Here is a 23,057-nt window from a genome sequence, read left to right as displayed (position 1 = left end):
GATGATGGAAAAGTAGTAAACTACGATTTTTTTTGTTGTCAAAATGCAGAGACGAAAAATGGCTGAAAAATGGCGGTCTGTACTGAAGCTCTGAAAGGAGAATATGAGGAAAGAGAACATCTACATCACAGGAGACGTCACTGGATGTAAGAGGTATGGGGCTGTATTACCCTGTTCTGTAGTGATATATGTAATGCTAGGAGGGAAGGGGCTAGGTTAAGAATTTGGTATTGGGGGGGGGGGGGGGGCGCTGTTTCAATTTTCGCCTCAGGCAGCAGAAAGGCTAGGTGCACCCCTGGTGACAGTGCTGCTTCGTTTTTTGCTATTTTTGTATATATATATAATTTTCAAAAATACTTCCTGACAACCATTCAGAGATTTTTATAATTTCATATAATTGTCAGGTAAAGATTGTTAATTTGTGATGCAACAAAATGACCCTTTAAATATTAACAAGGGAAAATCTAAGGTGAAGAAGAAGAAGGAGAGGAGTCTATGGCTGCATGGAGACGACCATAACAGAGCTCCACATGGGAGATGCTGCACTAACCTATAGGCCACAGTGTCAGCCAATCAGAAGGCTTGCTGTGGAACTTATGCAAATGGCCTGGATGTTATGCAAATAAGTTGATGGCAAAAGAGCACAACCATCACCCAAGTTCTCCTAAATATTGCTCTTAGTTTGGATTTCGACAGCAGTAGGTTTGTCAGCGCGGCCCGCTCAGTTTATTGGCGCTTTCTTTCTTTTGTAGAATTCACACCTCTCCCTGAGTTTAAAGTCTCTGCCACAGGAGCCACATAAATAGAGAACCCGTTTACTAGGCTAGGTGGGAGGGCGAGAATACAAGGGGACCACCAGCTAACTGTGACGCCCATCAAAGCCGGCCTGATTGTGACAACCTCCAGGGGTTGGATGATCAATCAAGGACGATGGAGGGTTGACCTAGAGTTGACTAGGTCAGGTAACGCACATGTGACGCCCTTGGGTGGCCAGATTGTGACAACCCCTAAGGTCCTATCAACCTCAACCTAGGGGTTGAATGATCATCGGCTAACCCCAGGGTTGACGGTGTCAGGTAACGCACATGATGTTAGCTGGTGGTCTCCTTGTGACGAGGTCAGTGTGGACGAGGTCAATCTCCCCTCCCTGTTTTTTGGTTCTTTTTCTTTTCTAGAGGTTGGCTGGCTAGAAGGTCATAGTGGGCAGCACACTTATCGTGCTGGGGGGGGGGGTTCCAATCCCACCTTGGAACTTCTGCCAAATTTCTCAGCTTGAATGGTTGTGTATGGAATTGAGCGTGGAGCGGATGAGTGAGATAGGGAAACTACCTACATGGACCATTTTTCTTTAAGACCATGCTATTGGGCCACAATGGGGGCCATTATTGTAACAGGGGGGAGCACTATGCGCACATTGCTTCTACTGGGGGCACCCATTATTAAATGGGGGGATTTTTTATACTGGCACAAATTATAAGCAGGATTTTTTTTGTACTGGCGCACATTATAAGGGGCAGCGGCTATATCTATTGCTCTCTGTTATCAGCCATTTTCGGCCTCTGCTCTGAGGACAGAATCTTTTTCTTTACTGTGGTCTAGAAGTTCGCAGTTTGGTGTAAATGTGTTAAAAATAATAAGAGGAGCCGTCCCCTCTCCTGACCTGTCTGTTTAGTAACTACTTGCATCCCCCGTGTAACAACAATCCTGGAAGATCTAATCTTATGGCTCTATGTTGTGCCGTGCCTCTATTATTCCTACCAAAAGCTTGTGAAAGAATTGCAAGCAGGGCGTTACCAGTTGGGGTTGTGTCCCGCAGAGTCTTACCCTGGCAGCACTGATGGGACAGTGTAATGCCTTATTCACACCTCAGTATTTTGGTCAGTGATTATGAGCCAAAACCAGGAATGGAGACTGCACCGACATAAGGTAGAAGGGCTCATGTACACAAATGGATTTTTGGTCCACATTCGATCTGCAAAAAAATGCAGATTTATTTTAATGGGGCTGCAAAAGATGCAGACAGCACACCGTGTCCTGTCCACATCCGTTGTTCCGTTCCGCGGCCCTGCAAAAAATATAGAGCATGTGACCAGTTACATCACAAACCTTCTTGTGAGAAATCCATTCTAGCTTCTACCCTAGTGCAGCAGTGACTGAGGCGGGGCTTCCTGCAGTGAGCGGGCCTATAGAGGTCCTGAGCGGGGGGTGCTGTTAGAGTGTCCACCTTTCCCAGCAAAAAATACCGGCCAAGTTTACAAAAGTTAAAAAGGTTGGTGTGGCCTAACACGGGTGTTATTTCATCATCTTTTACGTTTTGCTCCTTTTTTTTTTTTTTTCAATAAAATCAAACTTTTTACTGTTGGGGACACCCTGTGTCTTAAAGTTTTATTTAGCCTTTATTTTTGAAATATTTCTGCCCTGATTCAAACTGACAACCATGTACATTAAAGGCAAGAACCTATGAATACCTAATACATGAGAAACTACTATGAGGATTCTCTGCAGCATTTTTCCATGTAGCTCTATAGTGTAGTGGTTAAGGTTCCTGCCTTTAGTGCAGATGGTTGCGAGTTCAATCCCGACAAACACATTTCACAAATAGAGGCTATTAGTGTCTCTATACTGACAATGCTTGGGGATACCTGCTTCATCTTCATAGCACTGACTCCACATATGGACATAAAGCAAGAACTCCCAAGCAATGTATGGAGTCAGAGCACGGACTCCTAAGCGAACAGGAACACTGCCAGAGTCCAGAATCAGATACCTATGGGTAGTCAGCGGTGTAATTTATCACTGTGCAGTGCATCAAGATTCATAGCTAATCCCTTCTGTTAAACGATCAGCAGAGGTGTAGCTTGGCTTCACATTGTGCCCCCTCACAGTACTATTTTACACATTTTGCCCCCTCACAGTACTAATACCCACATTGTACTCCCTCACAGTACTAATACCCACTTTGTGCTCCCTCACAGTACTAATACCCATATTGTGCCCCCTCACAGTACTAATGCTCACATTGTGCCCCCTCACTGTACCAATGCCCACATTGTGCCCCTCACAGTACTAATGCCCACATTGTGCCCCCTCACAGTACTAATACCCACATTGTGCTCCCTCACAGTACTAATGCCCACATTGTGCTCCCCCACAGTTCTAATGCCAATATTGTGCCCCCCTCACAGTACTAATGCCCACATTGTGCCCCCTCACAGTTCTAATGCCCACATTGTGCCCCATCAAAGTACTAATGTCCACATTGTGCCCCCTCACAGTACTAATGCCAACATTGTGCCCCCTCACAGTACTAATTTCCACATTTTGCCCCCTCACAGTACTAATGCCCCCTCACAGTACGAATGCCCACATTGTGCCCCATCACAGTACTAATGCCCACATTGTGCCCCCTCACAGTACTAATACCCACATTGTGCTCCCTCACAGTACTAATGCCCACATTGTGCTCCCCCACAGTTCTAATGCCAATATTGTGCCCCCTCACAGTACTAATGCCCACATTGTGCCCCCTCACAGTTCTAATGCCCACATTGTGCCCCATCAAAGTACTAATGTCCACATTGTGCCCCCTCACAGTACTAATGCCAACATTGTGCCCCCTCACAGTACTAATTTCCACATTTTGCCCCCTCACAGTACTAATGCCCCCTCACAGTACGAATGCCCACATTGTGCCCCATCACAGTACTAATGCCCACATTGTGCCCCATCAAAGTACTAATGTCCACATTGTGCCCCCTCACAGTACTAATGCCAACATTGTGCCCCCTCACAGTACTAATGCCCACATTGTGCCCCCTCACAGTACTAATGCCCCCTCACAGTACGAATGCCCACATTGTGCCCCATCACAGTACTAATGCCCACATTGTGCCCCCTCACAGTAGTTATGCTTAAGTGTGCTCTGGCAGAGAATTATTAGTTGGGACCTTTGGCAGCACTATCACCATGGGGGCACCCTGGGTTTATCTCTTTCTGCAGTATAATATTGGGGAGCACAGCGGCACAGTATTGGGGGTGGTAGGATGATTTGTCCAGAAGATGGGAGGATGATGGAAAAGTAGTAAACTACGATTTTTTTTGTTGTCAAAATGCAGAGACGAAAAATGGCTGAAAAATGGCGGTCTGTACTGAAGCTCTGAAAGGAGAATATGAGGAAAGAGAACATCTACATCACAGGAGACGTCACTGGATGTAAGAGGTATGGGGCTGTATTACCCTGTTCTGTAGTGATATATGTAATGCTAGGAGGGAAGGGGCTAGGTTAAGAATTTGGTATTGGGGGGGGGGGGGGGGCGCTGTTTCAATTTTCGCCTCAGGCAGCAGAAAGGCTAGGTGCACCCCTGGTGACAGTGCTGCTTCGTTTTTTGCTATTTTTGTATATATATATAATTTTCAAAAATACTTCCTGACAACCATTCAGAGATTTTTATAATTTCATATAATTGTCAGGTAAAGATTGTTAATTTGTGATGCAACAAAATGACCCTTTAAATATTAACAAGGGAAAATCTAAGGTGAAGAAGAAGAAGGAGAGGAGTCTATGGCTGCATGGAGACGACCATAACAGAGCTCCACATGGGAGATGCTGCACTAACCTATAGGCCACAGTGTCAGCCAATCAGAAGGCTTGCTGTGGAACTTATGCAAATGGCCTGGATGTTATGCAAATAAGTTGATGGCAAAAGAGCACAACCATCACCCAAGTTCTCCTAAATATTGCTCTTAGTTTGGATTTCGACAGCAGTAGGTTTGTCAGCGCGGCCCGCTCAGTTTATTGGCGCTTTCTTTCTTTTGTAGAATTCACACCTCTCCCTGAGTTTAAAGTCTCTGCCACAGGAGCCACATAAATAGAGAACCCGTTTACTAGGCTAGGTGGGAGGGCGAGAATACAAGGGGACCACCAGCTAACTGTGACGCCCATCAAAGCCGGCCTGATTGTGACAACCTCCAGGGGTTGGATGATCAATCAAGGACGATGGAGGGTTGACCTAGAGTTGACTAGGTCAGGTAACGCACATGTGACGCCCTTGGGTGGCCAGATTGTGACAACCCCTAAGGTCCTATCAACCTCAACCTAGGGGTTGAATGATCATCGGCTAACCCCAGGGTTGACGGTGTCAGGTAACGCACATGATGTTAGCTGGTGGTCTCCTTGTGACGAGGTCAGTGTGGACGAGGTCAATCTCCCCTCCCTGTTTTTTGGTTCTTTTTCTTTTCTAGAGGTTGGCTGGCTAGAAGGTCATAGTGGGCAGCACACTTATCGTGCTGGGGGGGGGGTTCCAATCCCACCTTGGAACTTCTGCCAAATTTCTCAGCTTGAATGGTTGTGTATGGAATTGAGCGTGGAGCGGATGAGTGAGATAGGGAAACTACCTACATGGACCATTTTTCTTTAAGACCATGCTATTGGGCCACAATGGGGGCCATTATTGTAACAGGGGGGAGCACTATGCGCACATTGCTTCTACTGGGGGCACCCATTATTAAATGGGGGGATTTTTTATACTGGCACAAATTATAAGCAGGATTTTTTTTGTACTGGCGCACATTATAAGGGGCAGCGGCTATATCTATTGCTCTCTGTTATCAGCCATTTTCGGCCTCTGCTCTGAGGACAGAATCTTTTTCTTTACTGTGGTCTAGAAGTTCGCAGTTTGGTGTAAATGTGTTAAAAATAATAAGAGGAGCCGTCCCCTCTCCTGACCTGTCTGTTTAGTAACTACTTGCATCCCCCGTGTAACAACAATCCTGGAAGATCTAATCTTATGGCTCTATGTTGTGCCGTGCCTCTATTATTCCTACCAAAAGCTTGTGAAAGAATTGCAAGCAGGGCGTTACCAGTTGGGGTTGTGTCCCCGCAGAGTCTTACCCTGGCAGCACTGATGGGACAGTGTAATGCCTTATTCACACCTCAGTATTTTGGTCAGTGATTATGAGCCAAAACCAGGAATGGAGACTGCACCGACATAAGGTAGAAGGGCTCATGTACACAAATGGATTTTTGGTCCACATTCGATCTGCAAAAAAATGCAGATTTATTTTAATGGGGCTGCAAAAGATGCAGACAGCACACCGTGTCCTGTCCACATCCGTTGTTCCGTTCCGCGGCCCTGCAAAAAATATAGAGCATGTGACCAGTTACATCACAAACCTTCTTGTGAGAAATCCATTCTAGCTTCTACCCTAGTGCAGCAGTGACTGAGGCGGGGCTTCCTGCAGTGAGCGGGCCTATAGAGGTCCTGAGCGGGGGGTGCTGTTAGAGTGTCCACCTTTCCCAGCAAAAAATACCGGCCAAGTTTACAAAAGTTAAAAAGGTTGGTGTGGCCTAACACGGGTGTTATTTCATCATCTTTTACGTTTTGCTCCTTTTTTTTTTTTTTCAATAAAATCAAACTTTTTACTGTTGGGGACACCCTGTGTCTTAAAGTTTTATTTAGCCTTTATTTTTGAAATATTTCTGCCCTGATTCAAACTGACAACCATGTACATTAAAGGCAAGAACCTATGAATACCTAATACATGAGAAACTACTATGAGGATTCTCTGCCGCATTTTTCCATGTAGCTCTATAGTGTAGTGGTTAAGGTTCCTGCCTTTAGTGCAGATGGTTGCGAGTTCGAATCCCGACAAACACATTTCACAAATAGAGGCTATTAGTGTCTCTATACTGACAATGCTTGGGGATACCTGCTTCATCTTCATAGCACTGACTCCACATATGGACATAAAGCAAGAACTCCCAAGCAATGTATGGAGTCAGAGCACGGACTCCTAAGCGAACAGGTACACTGCCAGAGTCCAGAATCAGATACCTATGGGTAGTCAGCGGTGTAATTTATCACTGTGCAGTGCATCAAGATTCATAGCTAATCCCTTCTGTTAAACGATCAGCAGAGGTGTAGCTTGGCTTCACATTGTGCCCCCTCACAGTACTATTTTACACATTTTGCCCCCTCACAGTACTAATACCCACATTGTACTCCCTCACAGTACTAATACCCACTTTGTGCTCCCTCACAGTACTAATACCCATATTGTGCCCCCTCACAGTACTAATGCTCACATTGTGCCCCCTCACTGTACCAATGCCCACATTGTGCCCCTCACAGTACTAATGCCCACATTGTGCCCCCTCACAGTACTAATACCCACATTGTGCTCCCTCACAGTACTAATGCCCACATTGTGCTCCCCCACAGTTCTAATGCCAATATTGTGCCCCCTCACAGTACTAATGCCCACATTGTGCCCCCTCACAGTTCTAATGCCCACATTGTGCCCCATCAAAGTACTAATGTCCACATTGTGCCCCCTCACAGTACTAATGCCAACATTGTGCCCCCTCACAGTACTAATTTCCACATTTTGCCCCCTCACAGTACTAATGCCCCCTCACAGTACGAATGCCCACATTGTGCCCCATCACAGTACTAATGCCCACATTGTGCCCCCTCACAGTACTAATACCCACATTGTGCTCCCTCACAGTACTAATGCCAATATTGTGCCCCCTCACAGTACTAATGCCCACATTGTGCCCCCTCACAGTTCTAATGCCCACATTGTGCCCCATCAAAGTACTAATGTCCACATTGTGCCCCCTCACAGTACTAATGCCAACATTGTGCCCCCTCACAGTACTAATTTCCACATTTTGCCCCCTCACAGTACTAATGCCCCCTCACAGTACGAATGCCCACATTGTGCCCCATCACAGTACTAATGCCCACATTGTGCCCCATCAAAGTACTAATGTCCACATTGTGCCCCCTCACAGTACTAATGCCAACATTGTGCCCCCTCACAGTACTAATGCCCACATTGTGCCCCCTCACAGTACTAATGCCCCCTCACAGTACGAATGCCCACATTGTGCCCCATCACAGTACTAATGCCCACATTGTGCCCCCTCACAGTAGTTATGCTTAAGTGTGCTCTGGCAGAGAATTATTAGTTGGGACCTTTGGCAGCACTATCACCATGGGGGCACCCTGGGTTTATCTCTTTCTGCAGTATAATATTGGGGAGCACAGCGGCACAGTATTGGGGGTGGTAGGATGATTTGTCCAGAAGATGGGAGGATGATGGAAAAGTAGTAAACTACGATTTTTTTTGTTGTCAAAATGCAGAGACGAAAAATGGCTGAAAAATGGCGGTCTGTACTGAAGCTCTGAAAGGAGAATATGAGGAAAGAGAACATCTACATCACAGGAGACGTCACTGGATGTAAGAGGTATGGGGCTGTATTACCCTGTTCTGTAGTGATATATGTAATGCTAGGAGGGAAGGGGCTAGGTTAAGAATTTGGTATTAGGGGGGGGGGGGGGGGCTGTTTCAATTTTCGCCTCAGGCAGCAGAAAGGCTAGGTGCACCCCTGGTGACAGTGCTGCTTCGTTTTTTGCTATTTTTGTATATATATATAATTTTCAAAAATACTTCCTGACAACCATTCAGAGATTTTTATAATTTCATATAATTGTCAGGTAAAGATTGTTAATTTGTGATGCAACAAAATGACCCTTTAAATATTAACAAGGGAAAATCTAAGGTGAAGAAGAAGAAGGAGAGGAGTCTATGGCTGCATGGAGACGACCATAACAGAGCTCCACATGGGAGATGCTGCACTAACCTATAGGCCACAGTGTCAGCCAATCAGAAGGCTTGCTGTGGAACTTATGCAAATGGCCTGGATGTTATGCAAATAAGTTGATGGCAAAAGAGCACAACCATCACCCAAGTTCTCCTAAATATTGCTCTTAGTTTGGATTTCGACAGCAGTAGGTTTGTCAGCGCGGCCCGCTCAGTTTATTGACGCTTTCTTTCTTTTGTAGAATTCACACCTCTCCCTGAGTTTAAAGTCTCTGCCACAGGAGCCACATAAATAGAGAACCCGTTTACTAGGCTAGGTGGGAGGGCGAGAATACAAGGGGACCACCAGCTAACTGCCGGCCTGATTGTGACAACCTCCAGGGGTTGGATGATCAATCAAGGACGATGGAGGGTTGACCTAGAGTTGACTAGGTCAGGTAACGCACATGTGACGCCCTTGGGTGGCCAGATTGTGACAACCCCTAAGGTCCTATCAACCTCAACCTAGGGGTTGAATGATCATCGGCTAACCCCAGGGTTGACGGTGTCAGGTAACGCACATGATGTTAGCTGGTGGTCTCCTTGTGACGAGGTCAGTGTGGACGAGGTCAATCTCCCCTCCCTGTTTTTTGGTTCTTTTTCTTTTCTAGAGGTTGGCTGGCTAGAAGGTCATAGTGGGCAGCACACTTATCGTGCTGGGGGGGGGGGTTCCAATCCCACCTTGGAACTTCTGCCAAATTTCTCAGCTTGAATGGTTGTGTATGGAATTGAGCGTGGAGCGGATGAGTGAGATAGGGAAACTACCTACATGGACCATTTTTCTTTAAGACCATGCTATTGGGCCACAATGGGGGCCATTATTGTAACAGGGGGGAGCACTATGCGCACATTGCTTCTACTGGGGGCACCCATTATTAAATGGGGGGATTTTTTATACTGGCACAAATTATAAGCAGGATTTTTTTTTGTACTGGCGCACATTATAAGGGGCAGCGGCTATATCTATTGCTCTCTGTTATCAGCCATTTTCGGCCTCTGCTCTGAGGACAGAATCTTTTTCTTTACTGTGGTCTAGAAGTTCGCAGTTTGGTGTAAATGTGTTAAAAATAATAAGAGGAGCCGTCCCCTCTCCTGACCTGTCTGTTTAGTAACTACTTGCATCCCCCGTGTAACAACAATCCTGGAAGATCTAATCTTATGGCTCTATGTTGTGCCGTGCCTCTATTATTCCTACCAAAAGCTTGTGAAAGAATTGCAAGCAGGGCGTTACCAGTTGGGGTTGTGTCCCCGCAGAGTCTTACCCTGGCAGCACTGATGGGACAGTGTAATGCCTTATTCACACCTCAGTATTTTGGTCAGTGATTATGAGCCAAACCAGGAATGGAGACTGCACCGACATAAGGTAGAAGGGCTCATGTACACAAATGGATTTTTGGTCCACATTCGATCTGCAAAAAAATGCAGATTTATTTTAATGGGGCTGCAAAAGATGCAGACAGCACACCGTGTCCTGTCCACATCCGTTGTTCCGTTCCGCGGCCCTGCAAAAAATATAGAGCATGTGACCAGTTACATCACAAACCTTCTTGTGAGAAATCCATTCTAGCTTCTACCCTAGTGCAGCAGTGACTGAGGCGGGGCTTCCTGCAGTGAGCGGGCCTATAGAGGTCCTGAGCGGGGGGGTGCTGTTAGAGTGTCCACCTTTCCAGCAAAAAATACCGGCCAAGTTTACAAAAGTTAAAAAGGTTGGTGTGGCCTAACACGGGTGTTATTTCATCATCTTTTACGTTTTGCTCCTTTTTTTTTTTTTTTAATAAAATCAAACTTTTTACTGTTGGGGACACCCTGTGTCTTAAAGTTTTATTTAGCCTTTATTTTTGAAATATTTCTGCCCTGATTCAAACTGACAACCATGTACATTAAAGGCAAGAACCTATGAATACCTAATACATGAGAAACTACTATGAGGATTCTCTGCCGCATTTTTCCATGTAGCTCTATAGTGTAGTGGTTAAGGTTCCTGCCTTTAGTGCAGATGGTTGCGAGTTCGAATCCCGACAAACACATTTCACAAATAGAGGCTATTAGTGTCTCTATACTGACAATGCTTGGGGATACCTGCTTCATCTTCATAGCACTGACTCCACATATGGACATAAAGCAAGAACTCCCAAGCAATGTATGGAGTCAGAGCACGGACTCCTAAGCGAACAGGAACACTGCCAGAGTCCAGAATCAGATACCTATGGGTAGTCAGCGGTGTAATTTATCACTGTGCAGTGCATCAAGATTCATAGCTAATCCCTTCTGTTAAACGATCAGCAGAGGTGTAGCTTGGCTTCACATTGTGCCCCCTCACAGTACTATTTTACACATTTTGCCCCCTCACAGTACTAATACCCACATTGTACTCCCTCACAGTACTAATACCCACTTTGTGCTCCCTCACAGTACTAATACCCATATTGTGCCCCCTCACAGTACTAATGCTCACATTGTGCCCCCTCACTGTACCAATGCCCACATTGTGCCCCTCACAGTACTAATGCCCACATTGTGCCCCCTCACAGTACTAATACCCACATTGTGCTCCCTCACAGTACTAATGCCCACATTGTGCTCCCCCACAGTTCTAATGCCAATATTGTGCCCCCTCACAGTACTAATGCCCACATTGTGCCCCCCTCACAGTTCTAATGCCCACATTGTGCCCCATCAAAGTACTAATGTCCACATTGTGCCCCCTCACAGTACTAATGCCAACATTGTGCCCCCTCACAGTACTAATTTCCACATTTTGCCCCCTCACAGTACTAATGCCCCCTCACAGTACGAATGCCCACATTGTGCCCCATCACAGTACTAATGCCCACATTGTGCCCCCTCACAGTACTAATACCCACATTGTGCTCCCTCACAGTACTAATGCCCACATTGTGCTCCCCCACAGTTCTAATGCCAATATTGTGCCCCCTCACAGTACTAATGCCCACATTGTGCCCCCTCACAGTTCTAATGCCCACATTGTGCCCCATCAAAGTACTAATGTCCACATTGTGCCCCCCTCACAGTACTAATGCCAACATTGTGCCCCCTCACAGTACTAATTTCCACATTTTGCCCCCTCACAGTACTAATGCCCCCTCACAGTACGAATGCCCACATTGTGCCCCATCACAGTACTAATGCCCACATTGTGCCCCATCAAAGTACTAATGTCCACATTGTGCCCCCTCACAGTACTAATGCCAACATTGTGCCCCCTCACAGTACTAATGCCCCCTCACAGTACGAATGCCCACATTGTGCCCCATCACAGTACTAATGCCCACATTGTGCCCCCTCACAGTAGTTATGCTTAAGTGTGCTCTGGCAGAGAATTATTAGTTGGGACCTTTGGCAGCACTATCACCATGGGGGCACCCTGGGTTTATCTCTTTCTGCAGTATAATATTGGGGAGCACAGCGGCACAGTATTGGGGGTGGTAGGATGATTTGTCCAGAAGATGGGAGGATGATGGAAAAGTAGTAAACTACGATTTTTTTTGTTGTCAAAATGCAGAGACGAAAAATGGCTGAAAAATGGCGGTCTGTACTGAAGCTCTGAAAGGAGAATATGAGGAAAGAGAACATCTACATCACAGGAGACGTCACTGGATGTAAGAGGTATGGGGCTGTATTACCCTGTTCTGTAGTGATATATGTAATGCTAGGAGGGAAGGGGCTAGGTTAAGAATTTGGTATTGGGGGGGGGGGGGGGCGCTGTTTCAATTTTCGCCTCAGGCAGCAGAAAGGCTAGGTGCACCCCTGGTGACAGTGCTGCTTCGTTTTTTGCTATTTTTGTATATATATATAATTTTCAAAAATACTTCCTGACAACCATTCAGAGATTTTTATAATTTCATATAATTGTCAGGTAAAGATTGTTAATTTGTGATGCAACAAAATGACCCTTTAAATATTAACAAGGGAAAATCTAAGGTGAAGAAGAAGAAGGAGAGGAGTCTATGGCTGCATGGAGACGACCATAACAGAGCTCCACATGGGAGATGCTGCACTAACCTATAGGCCACAGTGTCAGCCAATCAGAAGGCTTGCTGTGGAACTTATGCAAATGGCCTGGATGTTATGCAAATAAGTTGATGGCAAAAGAGCACAACCATCACCCAAGTTCTCCTAAATATTGCTCTTAGTTTGGATTTCGACAGCAGTAGGTTTGTCAGCGCGGCCCGCTCAGTTTATTGGCGCTTTCTTTCTTTTGTAGAATTCACACCTCTCCCTGAGTTTAAAGTCTCTGCCACAGGAGCCACATAAATAGAGAACCCGTTTACTAGGCTAGGTGGGAGGGCGAGAATACAAGGGGACCACCAGCTAACTGTGACGCCCATCAAAGCCGGCCTGATTGTGACAACCTCCAGGGGTTGGATGATCAATCAAGGACGATGGAGGGTTGACCTAGAGTTGACTAGGTCAGGTAACGCACATGTGACGCCCTTGGGTGGCCAGATTGTGACAACCCCTAAGGTCCTATCAACCTCAACCTAGGGGTTGAATGATCATCGGCTAACCCCAGGGTTGACGGTGTCAGGTAACGCACATGATGTTAGCTGGTGGTCTCCTTGTGACGAGGTCAGTGTGGACGAGGTCAATCTCCCCTCCCTGTTTTTTGGTTCTTTTTCTTTTCTAGAGGTTGGCTGGCTAGAAGGTCATAGTGGGCAGCACACTTATCGTGCTGGGGGGGGGGGTCCAATCCCACCTTCTGCCAAATTTCTCAGCTTGAATGGTTGTGTATGGAATTGAGCGTGGAGCGGATGAGTGAGATAGGGAAACTACCTACATGGACCATTTTTCTTTAAGACCATGCTATTGGGCCACAATGGATGCCATTATTGTAACAGGGGGGAGCACTATGCGCACATTGCTTCTACTGGGGCCACCCATTATTAAATGGGGGGATTTTTTATACTGGCACAAATTATAAGCAGGATTTTTTTTGTACTGGCGCACATTATAAGGGGCAGCGGCTATATCTATTGCTCTCTGTTATCAGCCATTTTCGGCCTCTGCTCTGAGGACAGAATCTTTTTCTTTACTGTGGTCTAGAAGTTCGCAGTTTGGTGTAAATGTGTTAAAAATAATAAGAGGAGCCGTCCCCTCTCCTGACCTGTCTGTTTAGTAACTACTTGCATCCCCGTGTAACAACAATCCTGGAAGATCTAATCTTATGGCTCTATGTTGTGCCGTGCCTCTATTATTCCTACCAAAAGCTTGTGAAAGAATTGCAAGCAGGGCGTTACCAGTTGGGGTTGTGTCCCCGCAGAGTCTTACCTGGCAGCACTGATGGGACAGTGTAATGCCTTATTCACACCTCAGTATTTTGGTCAGTGATTATGAGCCAAAACCAGGAATGGAGACTGCACCGACATAAGGTAGAAGGGCTCATGTACACAAATGGATTTTTGGTCCACATTCGATCTGCAAAAAAATGCAGATTTATTTTAATGGGGCTGCAAAAGATGCAGACAGCACACCGTGTCCTGTCCACATCCGTTGTTCGTTCCGCGGCCCTGCAAAAAATATAGAGCATGTGACCAGTTACATCACAAACCTTCTTGTGAGAAATCCATTCTAGCTTCTACCCTAGTGCAGCAGTGACTGAGGCGGGGCTTCCTGCAGTGAGCGGGCCTATAGAGGTCCTGAGCGGGGGGTGCTGTTAGAGTGTCCACCTTTCCCAGCAAAAAATACCGGCCAAGTTTACAAAAGTTAAAAAGGTTGGTGTGGCCTAACACGGGTGTTATTTCATCATCTTTTACGTTTTGCTCCTTTTTTTTTTTTTTCAATAAAATCAAACTTTTTACTGTTGGGGACACCCTGTGTCTTAAAGTTTTATTTAGCCTTTATTTTTGAAATATTTCTGCCCTGATTCAAACTGACAACCATGTACATTAAAGGCAAGAACCTATGAATACCTAATACATGAGAAACTACTATGAGGATTCTCTGCCGCATTTTTCCATGTAGCTCTATAGTGTAGTGGTTAAGGTTCCTGCCTTTAGTGCAGATGGTTGCGAGTTCGAATCCCGACAAACACATTTCACAAATAGAGGCTATTAGTGTCTCTATACTGACAATGCTTGGGGATACCTGCTTCATCTTCATAGCACTGACTCCACATATGGACATAAAGCAAGAACTCCCAAGCAATGTATGGAGTCAGAGCACGGACTCCTAAGCGAACAGGAACACTGCCAGAGTCCAGAATCAGATACCTATGGGTAGTCAGCGGTGTAATTTATCACTGTGCAGTGCATCAAGATTCATAGCTAATCCCTTCTGTTAAACGATCAGCAGAGGTGTAGCTTGGCTTCACATTGTGCCCCCTCACAGTACTATTTTACACATTTTGCCCCCTCACAGTACTAATACCCACATTGTACTCCCTCACAGTACTAATACCCACTTTGTGCTCCCTCACAGTACTAATACCCATATTGTGCCCCCTCACAGTACTAATGCTCACATTGTGCCCCCTCACTGTACCAATGCCCACATTGTGCCCCATCACAGTACTAATGCCCACATTGTGCCCCCTCACAGTACTAATACCCACATTGTGCTCCCTCACAGTACTAATGCCCACATTGTGCTCCCCCACAGTTCTAATGCCAATATTGTGCCCCCTCACAGTACTAATGCCCACATTGTGCCCCCTCACAGTTCTAATGCCCACATTGTGCCCCATCAAAGTACTAATGTCCACATTGTGCCCCTCACAGTACTAATGCCAACATTGTGCCCCCTCACAGTACTAATTTCCACATTTTGCCCCCTCACAGTACTAATGCCCCCTCACAGTACGAATGCCCACATTGTGCCCCATCACAGTACTAATGCCCACATTGTGCCCCCTCACAGTACTAATACCCACATTGTGCTCCCTCACAGTACTAATGCCCACATTGTGCTCCCCCACAGTTCTAATGCCAATATTGTGCCCCCTCACAGTACTAATGCCCACATTGTGCCCCCTCACAGTTCTAATGCCCACATTGTGCCCCATCAAAGTACTAATGTCCACATTGTGCCCCCTCACAGTACTAATGCCAACATTGTGCCCCCTCACAGTACTAATTTCCACATTTTGCCCCCTCACAGTACTAATGCCCCTCACAGTACTAATGCCCACATTGTGCCCCCTCACAGTACTAATGCCACATTGTGCCCCATCAAAGTACTAATGTCCACATTGTGCCCCCTCACAGTACTAATGCCAACATTGTGCCCCCTCACAGTACTAATGCCCACATTGTGCCCCCTCACAGTACTAATGCCCCCTCACAGTACGAATGCCCACATTGTGCCCCATCACAGTACTAATGCCCACATTGTGCCCCCTCACAGTAGTTATGCTTAAGTGTGCTCTGGCAGAGAATTATTAGTTGGGACCTTTGGCAGCACTATCACCATGGGGGCACCCTGGGTTTATCTCTTTCTGCAGTATAATATTGGGGAGCACAGCGGCACAGTATTGGGGGTGGTAGGATGATTTGTCCAGAAGATGGGAGGATGATGGAAAAGTAGTAAACTACGATTTTTTTTGTTGTCAAAATGCAGAGACGAAAAATGGCTGAAAAATGGCGGTCTGTACTGAAGCTCTGAAAGGAGAATATGAGGAAAGAGAACATCTACATCACAGGAGACGTCACTGGATGTAAGAGGTATGGGGCTGTATTACCCTGTTCTGTAGTGATATATGTAATGCTAGGAGGGAAGGGGCTAGGTTAAGAATTTGGTATTGGGGGGGGGGGGGGGCGCTGTTTCAATTTTCGCCTCAGGCAGCAGAAAGGCTAGGTGCACCCCTGGTGACAGTGCTGCTTCGTTTTTTGCTATTTTTGTATATATATATAATTTTCAAAAATACTTCCTGACAACCATTCAGAGATTTTTATAATTTCATATAATTGTCAGGTAAAGATTGTTAATTTGTGATGCAACAAAATGACCCTTTAAATATTAACAAGGGAAAATCTAAGGTGAAGAAGAAGAAGGAGAGGAGTCTATGGCTGCATGGAGACGACCATAACAGAGCTCCACATGGGAGATGCTGCACTAACCTATAGGCCACAGTGTCAGCCAATCAGAAGGCTTGCTGTGGAACTTATGCAAATGGCCTGGATGTTATGCAAATAAGTTGATGGCAAAAGAGCACAACCATCACCCAAGTTCTCCTAAATATTGCTCTTAGTTTGGATTTCGACAGCAGTAGGTTTGTCAGCGCGGCCCCGCTCAGTTTATTGACGCTTTCTTTCTTTTGTAGAATTCACACCTCTCCCTGAGTTTAAAGTCTCTGCCACAGGAGCCACATAAATAGAGAACCCGTTTACTAGGCTAGGTGGGAGGGCGAGAATACAAGGGGACCACCAGCTAACTGTGACGCCCATCAAAGCCGGCCTGATTGTGACAACCTCCAGGGGTTGGATGATCAATCAAGGACGATGGAGGGTTGACCTAGAGTTGACTAGGTCAGGTAACGCACATGTGACGCCCTTGGGTGGCCAGATTGTGACAACCCTAAGGTCCTATCAACCTCAACCTAGGGGTTGAATGATCATCGGCTAACCCCAGGGTTGACGGTGTCAGGTAACGCACATGATGTTAGCTGGTGGTCTCCTTGTGACGAGGTCAGTGTGGACGAGGTCAATCTCCCCCCCTGTTTTTTTGGTTCTTTTTCTTTTCTAGAGGTTGGCTGGCTAGAAGGTCATAGTGGGCAGCACACTTATCGTGCTGGGGGGGGGGTTCCAATCCCACCTTGGAACTTCTGCCAAATTTCTCAGCTTGAATGGTTGTGTATGGAATTGAGCGTGGAGCGGATGAGTGAGATAGGGAAACTACCTACATGGACCATTTTTCTTTAAGACCATGCTATTGGGCCACAATGGATGCCATTATTGTAACAGGGGGGAGCACTATGCGCACATTGCTTCTACTGGGGCCACCCATTATTAAATGGGGGGATTTTTTATACTGGCACAAATTATAAGCAGGATTTTTTTTGTACTGGCGCACATTATAAGGGGCAGCGGCTATATCTATTGCTCTCTGTTATCAGCCATTTTCGGCCCTCTGCTCTGAGGACAGAATCTTTTTCTTTACTGTGGTCTAGAAGTTCGCAGGTTTGGTGTAAATGTGTTAAAAATAATAAGAGGAGCCGTCCCCTCTCCTGACCTGTCTGTTTAGTAACTACTTGCATCCCCCGTGTAACAACAATCCTGGAAGATCTAATCTTATGGCTCTATGTTGTGCCGTGCCTCTATTATTCCTACCAAAAGCTTGTGAAAGAATTGCAAGCAGGGCGTTACCAGTTGGGGTTGTGTCCCCGCAGAGTCTTACCCTGGCAGCACTGATGGGACAGTGTAATGCCTTATTCACCCCTCAGTATTTTGGTCAGTGATTATGAGCCAAAACAGGAATGGAGACTGCACCGACATAAGGTAGAAGGGCTCATGTACACAAATGGATTTTTGGTCCACATTCGATCTGCAAAAAAATGCAGATTTATTTTAATGGGGCTGCAAAAGATGCAGACAGCACACCGTGTCCTGTCACATCCGTTGTTCCGTTCCGCGGCCCTGCAAAAAATATAGAGCATGTGACCAGTTACATCACAAACCTTCTTGTGAGAAATCCATTCTAGCCTTCTACCCTAGTGCAGCAGTGACTGAGGCGGGGCTTCCTGCAGTGAGCGGGCCTATAGAGGTCCTGAGCGGGGGGGTGCTGTTAGAGTGTCCACCTTTCCCAGCAAAAAATACCGGCCAAGTTTACAAAAGTTAAAAAGGTTGGGGTGGCCTAACACGGGTGTTATTTCATCATCTTTTACGTTTTGCTCCTTTTTTTTTTTTTTTCAATAAAATCAAACTTTTTACTGTTGGGGACACCCTGTGTTTTAAAGTTTTTTTTAGCCTTTATTTTTGAAATATTTCTGCCCTGATTCAAACTGACCAACCATGTACATTAAAGGCAAGAACCTATGAATACCTAATACATGAGAAACTACTATGAGGATTCTCTGCCGCATTTTTCCATGTAGCTCTATAGTGTAGTGGTTAAGGTTCCTGCCTTTAGTGCAGATGGTTGCGAGTTCGAATCCCGACAAACACATTTCACAAATAGAGGCTATTAGTGTCTCTATACTGACAATGCTTGGGGATACCTGCTTCATCTTCATAGCACTGACTCCACATATGGACATAAAGCAAGAACTCCCAAGCAATGTATGGAGTCAGAGCACGGACTCCTAAGCGAACAGGAACACTGCCAGAGTCCAGAATCAGATACCTATGGGTAGTCAGCGGATGTAATTTATCACTGTGCAGTGCATCAAGATTCATAGCTAATCCCTTCTGTTAAACGATCAGCAGAGGTGTAGCTTGGCTTCACATTGTGCCCCCTCACAGTACTATTTTACACATTTTGCCCCCTCACAGTACTAATACCCACATTGTACTCCCTCACAGTACTAATACCCACTTTGTGCTCCCTCACAGTACTAATACCCATATTGTGCCCCCTCACAGTACTAATGCTCACATTGTGCCCCCTCACTGTACCAATGCCCACATTGTGCCCCTCACAGTACTAATGCCACATTGTGCCCCCTCACAGTACTAATACCCACATTGTGCTCCCTCACAGTACTAATGCCCACATTGTGCTCCCCCACCGTTCTAATGCCAATATTGTGCCCCCCTCACAGTACTAATGCCCACATTGTGCCCCCTCACAGTTCTAATGCCCACATTGTGCCCCATCAAAGTACTAATGTCCACATTGTGCCCCTCACAGTACTAATGCCAACATTGTGCCCCCTCACAGTACTAATTTCCACATTTTGCCCCCTCACAGTACTAATGCCCCCTCACAGTACGAATGCCCCACATTGTGCCCCATCACAGTACTAATGCCCACATTGTGCCCCCTCACAGTACTAATGCCCCCTCACAGTACTAATGCCCACATTGTGCTCCCCCACAGTTCTAATGCCAATATTGTGCCCCCCTCACAGTACTAATGCCCACATTGTGCCCCCTCACAGTTCTAATGCACACATTGTGCCCCATCAAAGTACTAATGTCCACATTGTGCCCCCTCACAGTACTAATGCCAACATTGTGCCCCCCCTCACGTACTAATTTCCACATTTTGCCACTCACAGTATAATGCCCCTACAGTACGATTGCCCACATTGTGCCCCATCACAGTACTAATGCCCACATTGTGCCCCATCAAGTACTATGTCCAACATTGTGCCCCCTCACAGTACTAATGCCAACATTGTGCCCCCCTCACGTACTAATGCCCCCTCACAGTACGAATGCCCACATTGTGCCCCATCACAGTACTAATGCCCACATTGTGCCCCCTCACAGTAGTTATGCTTAAGTGTGCTCTGGCAGAGAATTATTAGTTGGGACCTTTGGCAGCACTATCACCATGGGGGGCACCCTGGGTTTATCTCTTTCTGCAGTATAATATTGGGGAGCACAGCGGCACAGTATTGGGGGTGGTAGGATGATTTGTCCAGAAGATGGGAGGATGATGGAAAAGTAGTAAACTACGATTTTTTTTTGTTGTCAAAATGCAGAGACGAAAAATGGCTGAAAAAAATGGCGGTCTGTACTGGAAGCTCTGAAAGGAGAATATGAGGAAAGAGAACATCTACATCACAGGAGACGTCATGGTTGTAAGAGGTTTGGGGCTGTATTACCCTGTTCTGTAGTGATATATGTAATGCTAGGAGGAAGGGGCTAGGTTAAGAATTTGGTATTGGGGGGGGGGAGGGGCGCTGTTTCAATTTTCGCCTCAGGCGCAGAAAGGCTAGGTGCACCCCTGGTGACAGTGCTGCTTCGTTTTTTGCTATTTTTGTATATATATATAATTTTCAAAAATACTTCCTGACAACCATTCAGAGATTATTATAATTTCATATAATTGTCAGGTAAAGATTGTTAATTTGTGATGCAAACAAAATGACCCTTTAAATATTAACAAGGAAAATCTAAGGTGAAGAAGAAGAAGGAGAGAGTCTATGGTGCATGGAGACGACCATAACAGAGCTCCACATGGGAGATGCTGCACTAACCTATAGGCCACAGTGTCAGCCAATCAGAAGGCTTGCTGTGGAACTTATGCAAATGGACTGGATGTTATGCAAATAAGTTGATGGCAAAAGAGCACAACCATCACCCAAGTTCTCCTAAATATTGCTCTTAGTTGGGATTTCGACAGCAGTAGGTTTGTCAGCGCGGCCCGCTCAGTTTATTGACGCTTTCTTTCTTTGTAGAATTCACACCTCTCCCTGAGTTTAAAGTCTCTGCCACAGGAGCCACATAAATAGAGAACCCGTTTACTAGGCTAGGTGGGAGGGCGAGAATACAAGGGGACCACCAGCTAACTGTGGGAGGGCGAGAATACAAGGGGACCACCAGCTAACTGTGACGCCCATCAAAGCCGGCCTGATTGTGACAACCTCCAGGGGTTGGATGATCAATCAAGGACGATGGAGGGTTGACCTAGAGTTGACTAGGTCAGGTAACGCACATGTGACGCCCTTGGGTGGCCAGATTGTGACAACCCTAAGGTCCTATCAACCTAAACTAGGGGTTGAATGATCATCGGCTAACCCCAGGGGTGACGGTGTAGGTAACGCACCTGATGTTAGCTGGTGGTCTCCTTGTGACGAGGTCAGTTGTGGACGAGGTCAATCTCCCCTCCCTGTTTTTTGGTTTCTTTTTCTTTTCTAGAGGTTGGCTGGCTAGAAGGTCATAGTGGGCAGCACACTTATCGTGCTGGGGGGGGGGGGTTCCAATCCACCTTGGAACTTCTGCAAATTTCTCAGCTTGAATGGTTGTGTATGGAATTGAGCGTGGAGCGGATCGAGTGAGATAGGGAAATACCTACATGGACATTTTTCTTTAAGACATGCTATTGGGCCCAATGGGGGCATTATTGTAAAGGGGGGAGCACTATGCGCACAATGCTTCTACTGGGGGCACCATTATTAAATGGGGGGATTTTTTATACTGGCACAACTTATAAGCAGGATTTTTTTGTACTGGCGACATTATAAGGGGCAGCGGCTATATCTATTGCTCTCTGTTATCAGCCATTTTCGGCCTCTGCTCTGAGGACAGAATCTTTTTCTTTACTGTGGTCTAGAAGTTCGCAGTTTGGTGTAAATGTGTTAAAAATAATAAGAGGAGCCGTCCCCTCTCTGACCTGTTGTTTAGTAACTACTTGCATCCCCCGTGTAACAACAATCCTGGAAGATCTAATCTTATGGCTCTATGTTGTGCCGTGCCTCTATTATTCCTACCAAAAGCTTGTGAAAGAATTGCAAGCAGGGCGTTACCCAGTTGGGGTTGTGTCCCCGCAGAGTCTTACCTGCAGCACTGATGGGACAGTGTAATGCCTTATTCACACCTCAGTATTTTGGTCAGTGATTATGAGCCAAAACCAGGAATGGAGACTGCACCGACATAAGGTAGAAGGGCTCATGTACACAAATGGATTTTTGGTCCACATTCGATCTGCAAAAAAAAATGCAGATTTATTTTTAATGGGGCTGCAAAAGATGCAGACAGCACACCGTGTCTGTCCACATCCGTTGTTCCGTTCCGCGGCCCTGCAAAAAATATAGAGCATGTGACCAGTTACATCACAAACCTTCTGTGAGAAATCCATTCTAGCTTCTACCCTAGTGCAGCAGTGACTGAGGCGGGGCTTCCTGCAGTGAGCGGGCTATAGAGGTCCTGAGCGGGGGGTGCTGTTAGAGTGTCCACCTTTCCCAGCAAAAATACCGGCCAAAGTTTACAAAAGTTAAAAAGGTTGGTGTGGCCTAAACGGGTTGTTATTTCATCATCTTTTTACGTTTTGCTCCTTTTTTTTTTTTTCAATAAAATCAAACTTTTTACTGTTGGGGACACCCTGTGTCTTAAAGTTTTATTTAGCCTTTATTTTTGAAATATTTCTGCCCTGATTCAAACTGACAACCATGTACATTAAAGGCAAGAACCTATGAATACCTAATACATGAGAAACTACTATGAGGATTCTCTGCCGCATTTTTCCATGTAGCTCTATAGTGTAGTGGTTAAGGTTCCTGCCTTTAGTGCAGATGGTTGCGAGTTCGAATCCCGACAAACACATTTCACAAATAGAGGCTATTAGTGTCTCTATACTGACAATGCTTGGGATACCTGCTTCATCTTCATAGCACTGACTCCACATATGGACATAAAGCAAGAACTCCCAAGCAATGTATGGAGTCAGAGCACGGACTCCTAAGCGAACAGGAACACTGCCAGAGTCCAGAATCAGATACCTATGGGTAGTCAGCGGTTGTAATTTATCACTGTGCAGTGCATCAAGATTCATAGCTAATCCCTTCT

At 45.9% G+C, this 23,057-nt stretch overlaps 1 long non-coding RNA gene across 1 annotated transcript in view; it reads left to right on the top strand.

Annotated features, from left to right (window-relative positions):
* The window catches only part of LOC121008858, a 32,583-nt gene extending 16,261 nt beyond the window's left edge, over positions 1 to 16,322 (top strand). The window contains exons 5-9 of the long non-coding RNA XR_005780626.1: positions 50 to 153; positions 4,116 to 4,219; positions 8,151 to 8,254; positions 12,173 to 12,276; positions 16,225 to 16,322. This is a non-coding gene — a long non-coding RNA (uncharacterized LOC121008858). The remainder of the gene's footprint in view (positions 1 to 49; positions 154 to 4,115; positions 4,220 to 8,150; positions 8,255 to 12,172; positions 12,277 to 16,224) is intronic.
* Positions 16,323 to 23,057: the final 6,735 nt, after the last annotated feature.

This window comes from Bufo bufo, chromosome 7 (genome assembly GCF_905171765.1).
Source record: "Bufo bufo chromosome 7, aBufBuf1.1, whole genome shotgun sequence".
NCBI classification, from domain to species: Eukaryota; Metazoa; Chordata; class Amphibia; order Anura; family Bufonidae; genus Bufo; species Bufo bufo.
The sequence above is the reverse complement of the archived record's forward strand: the minus strand, read 5'-3'. Positions and strand labels throughout refer to the sequence as shown.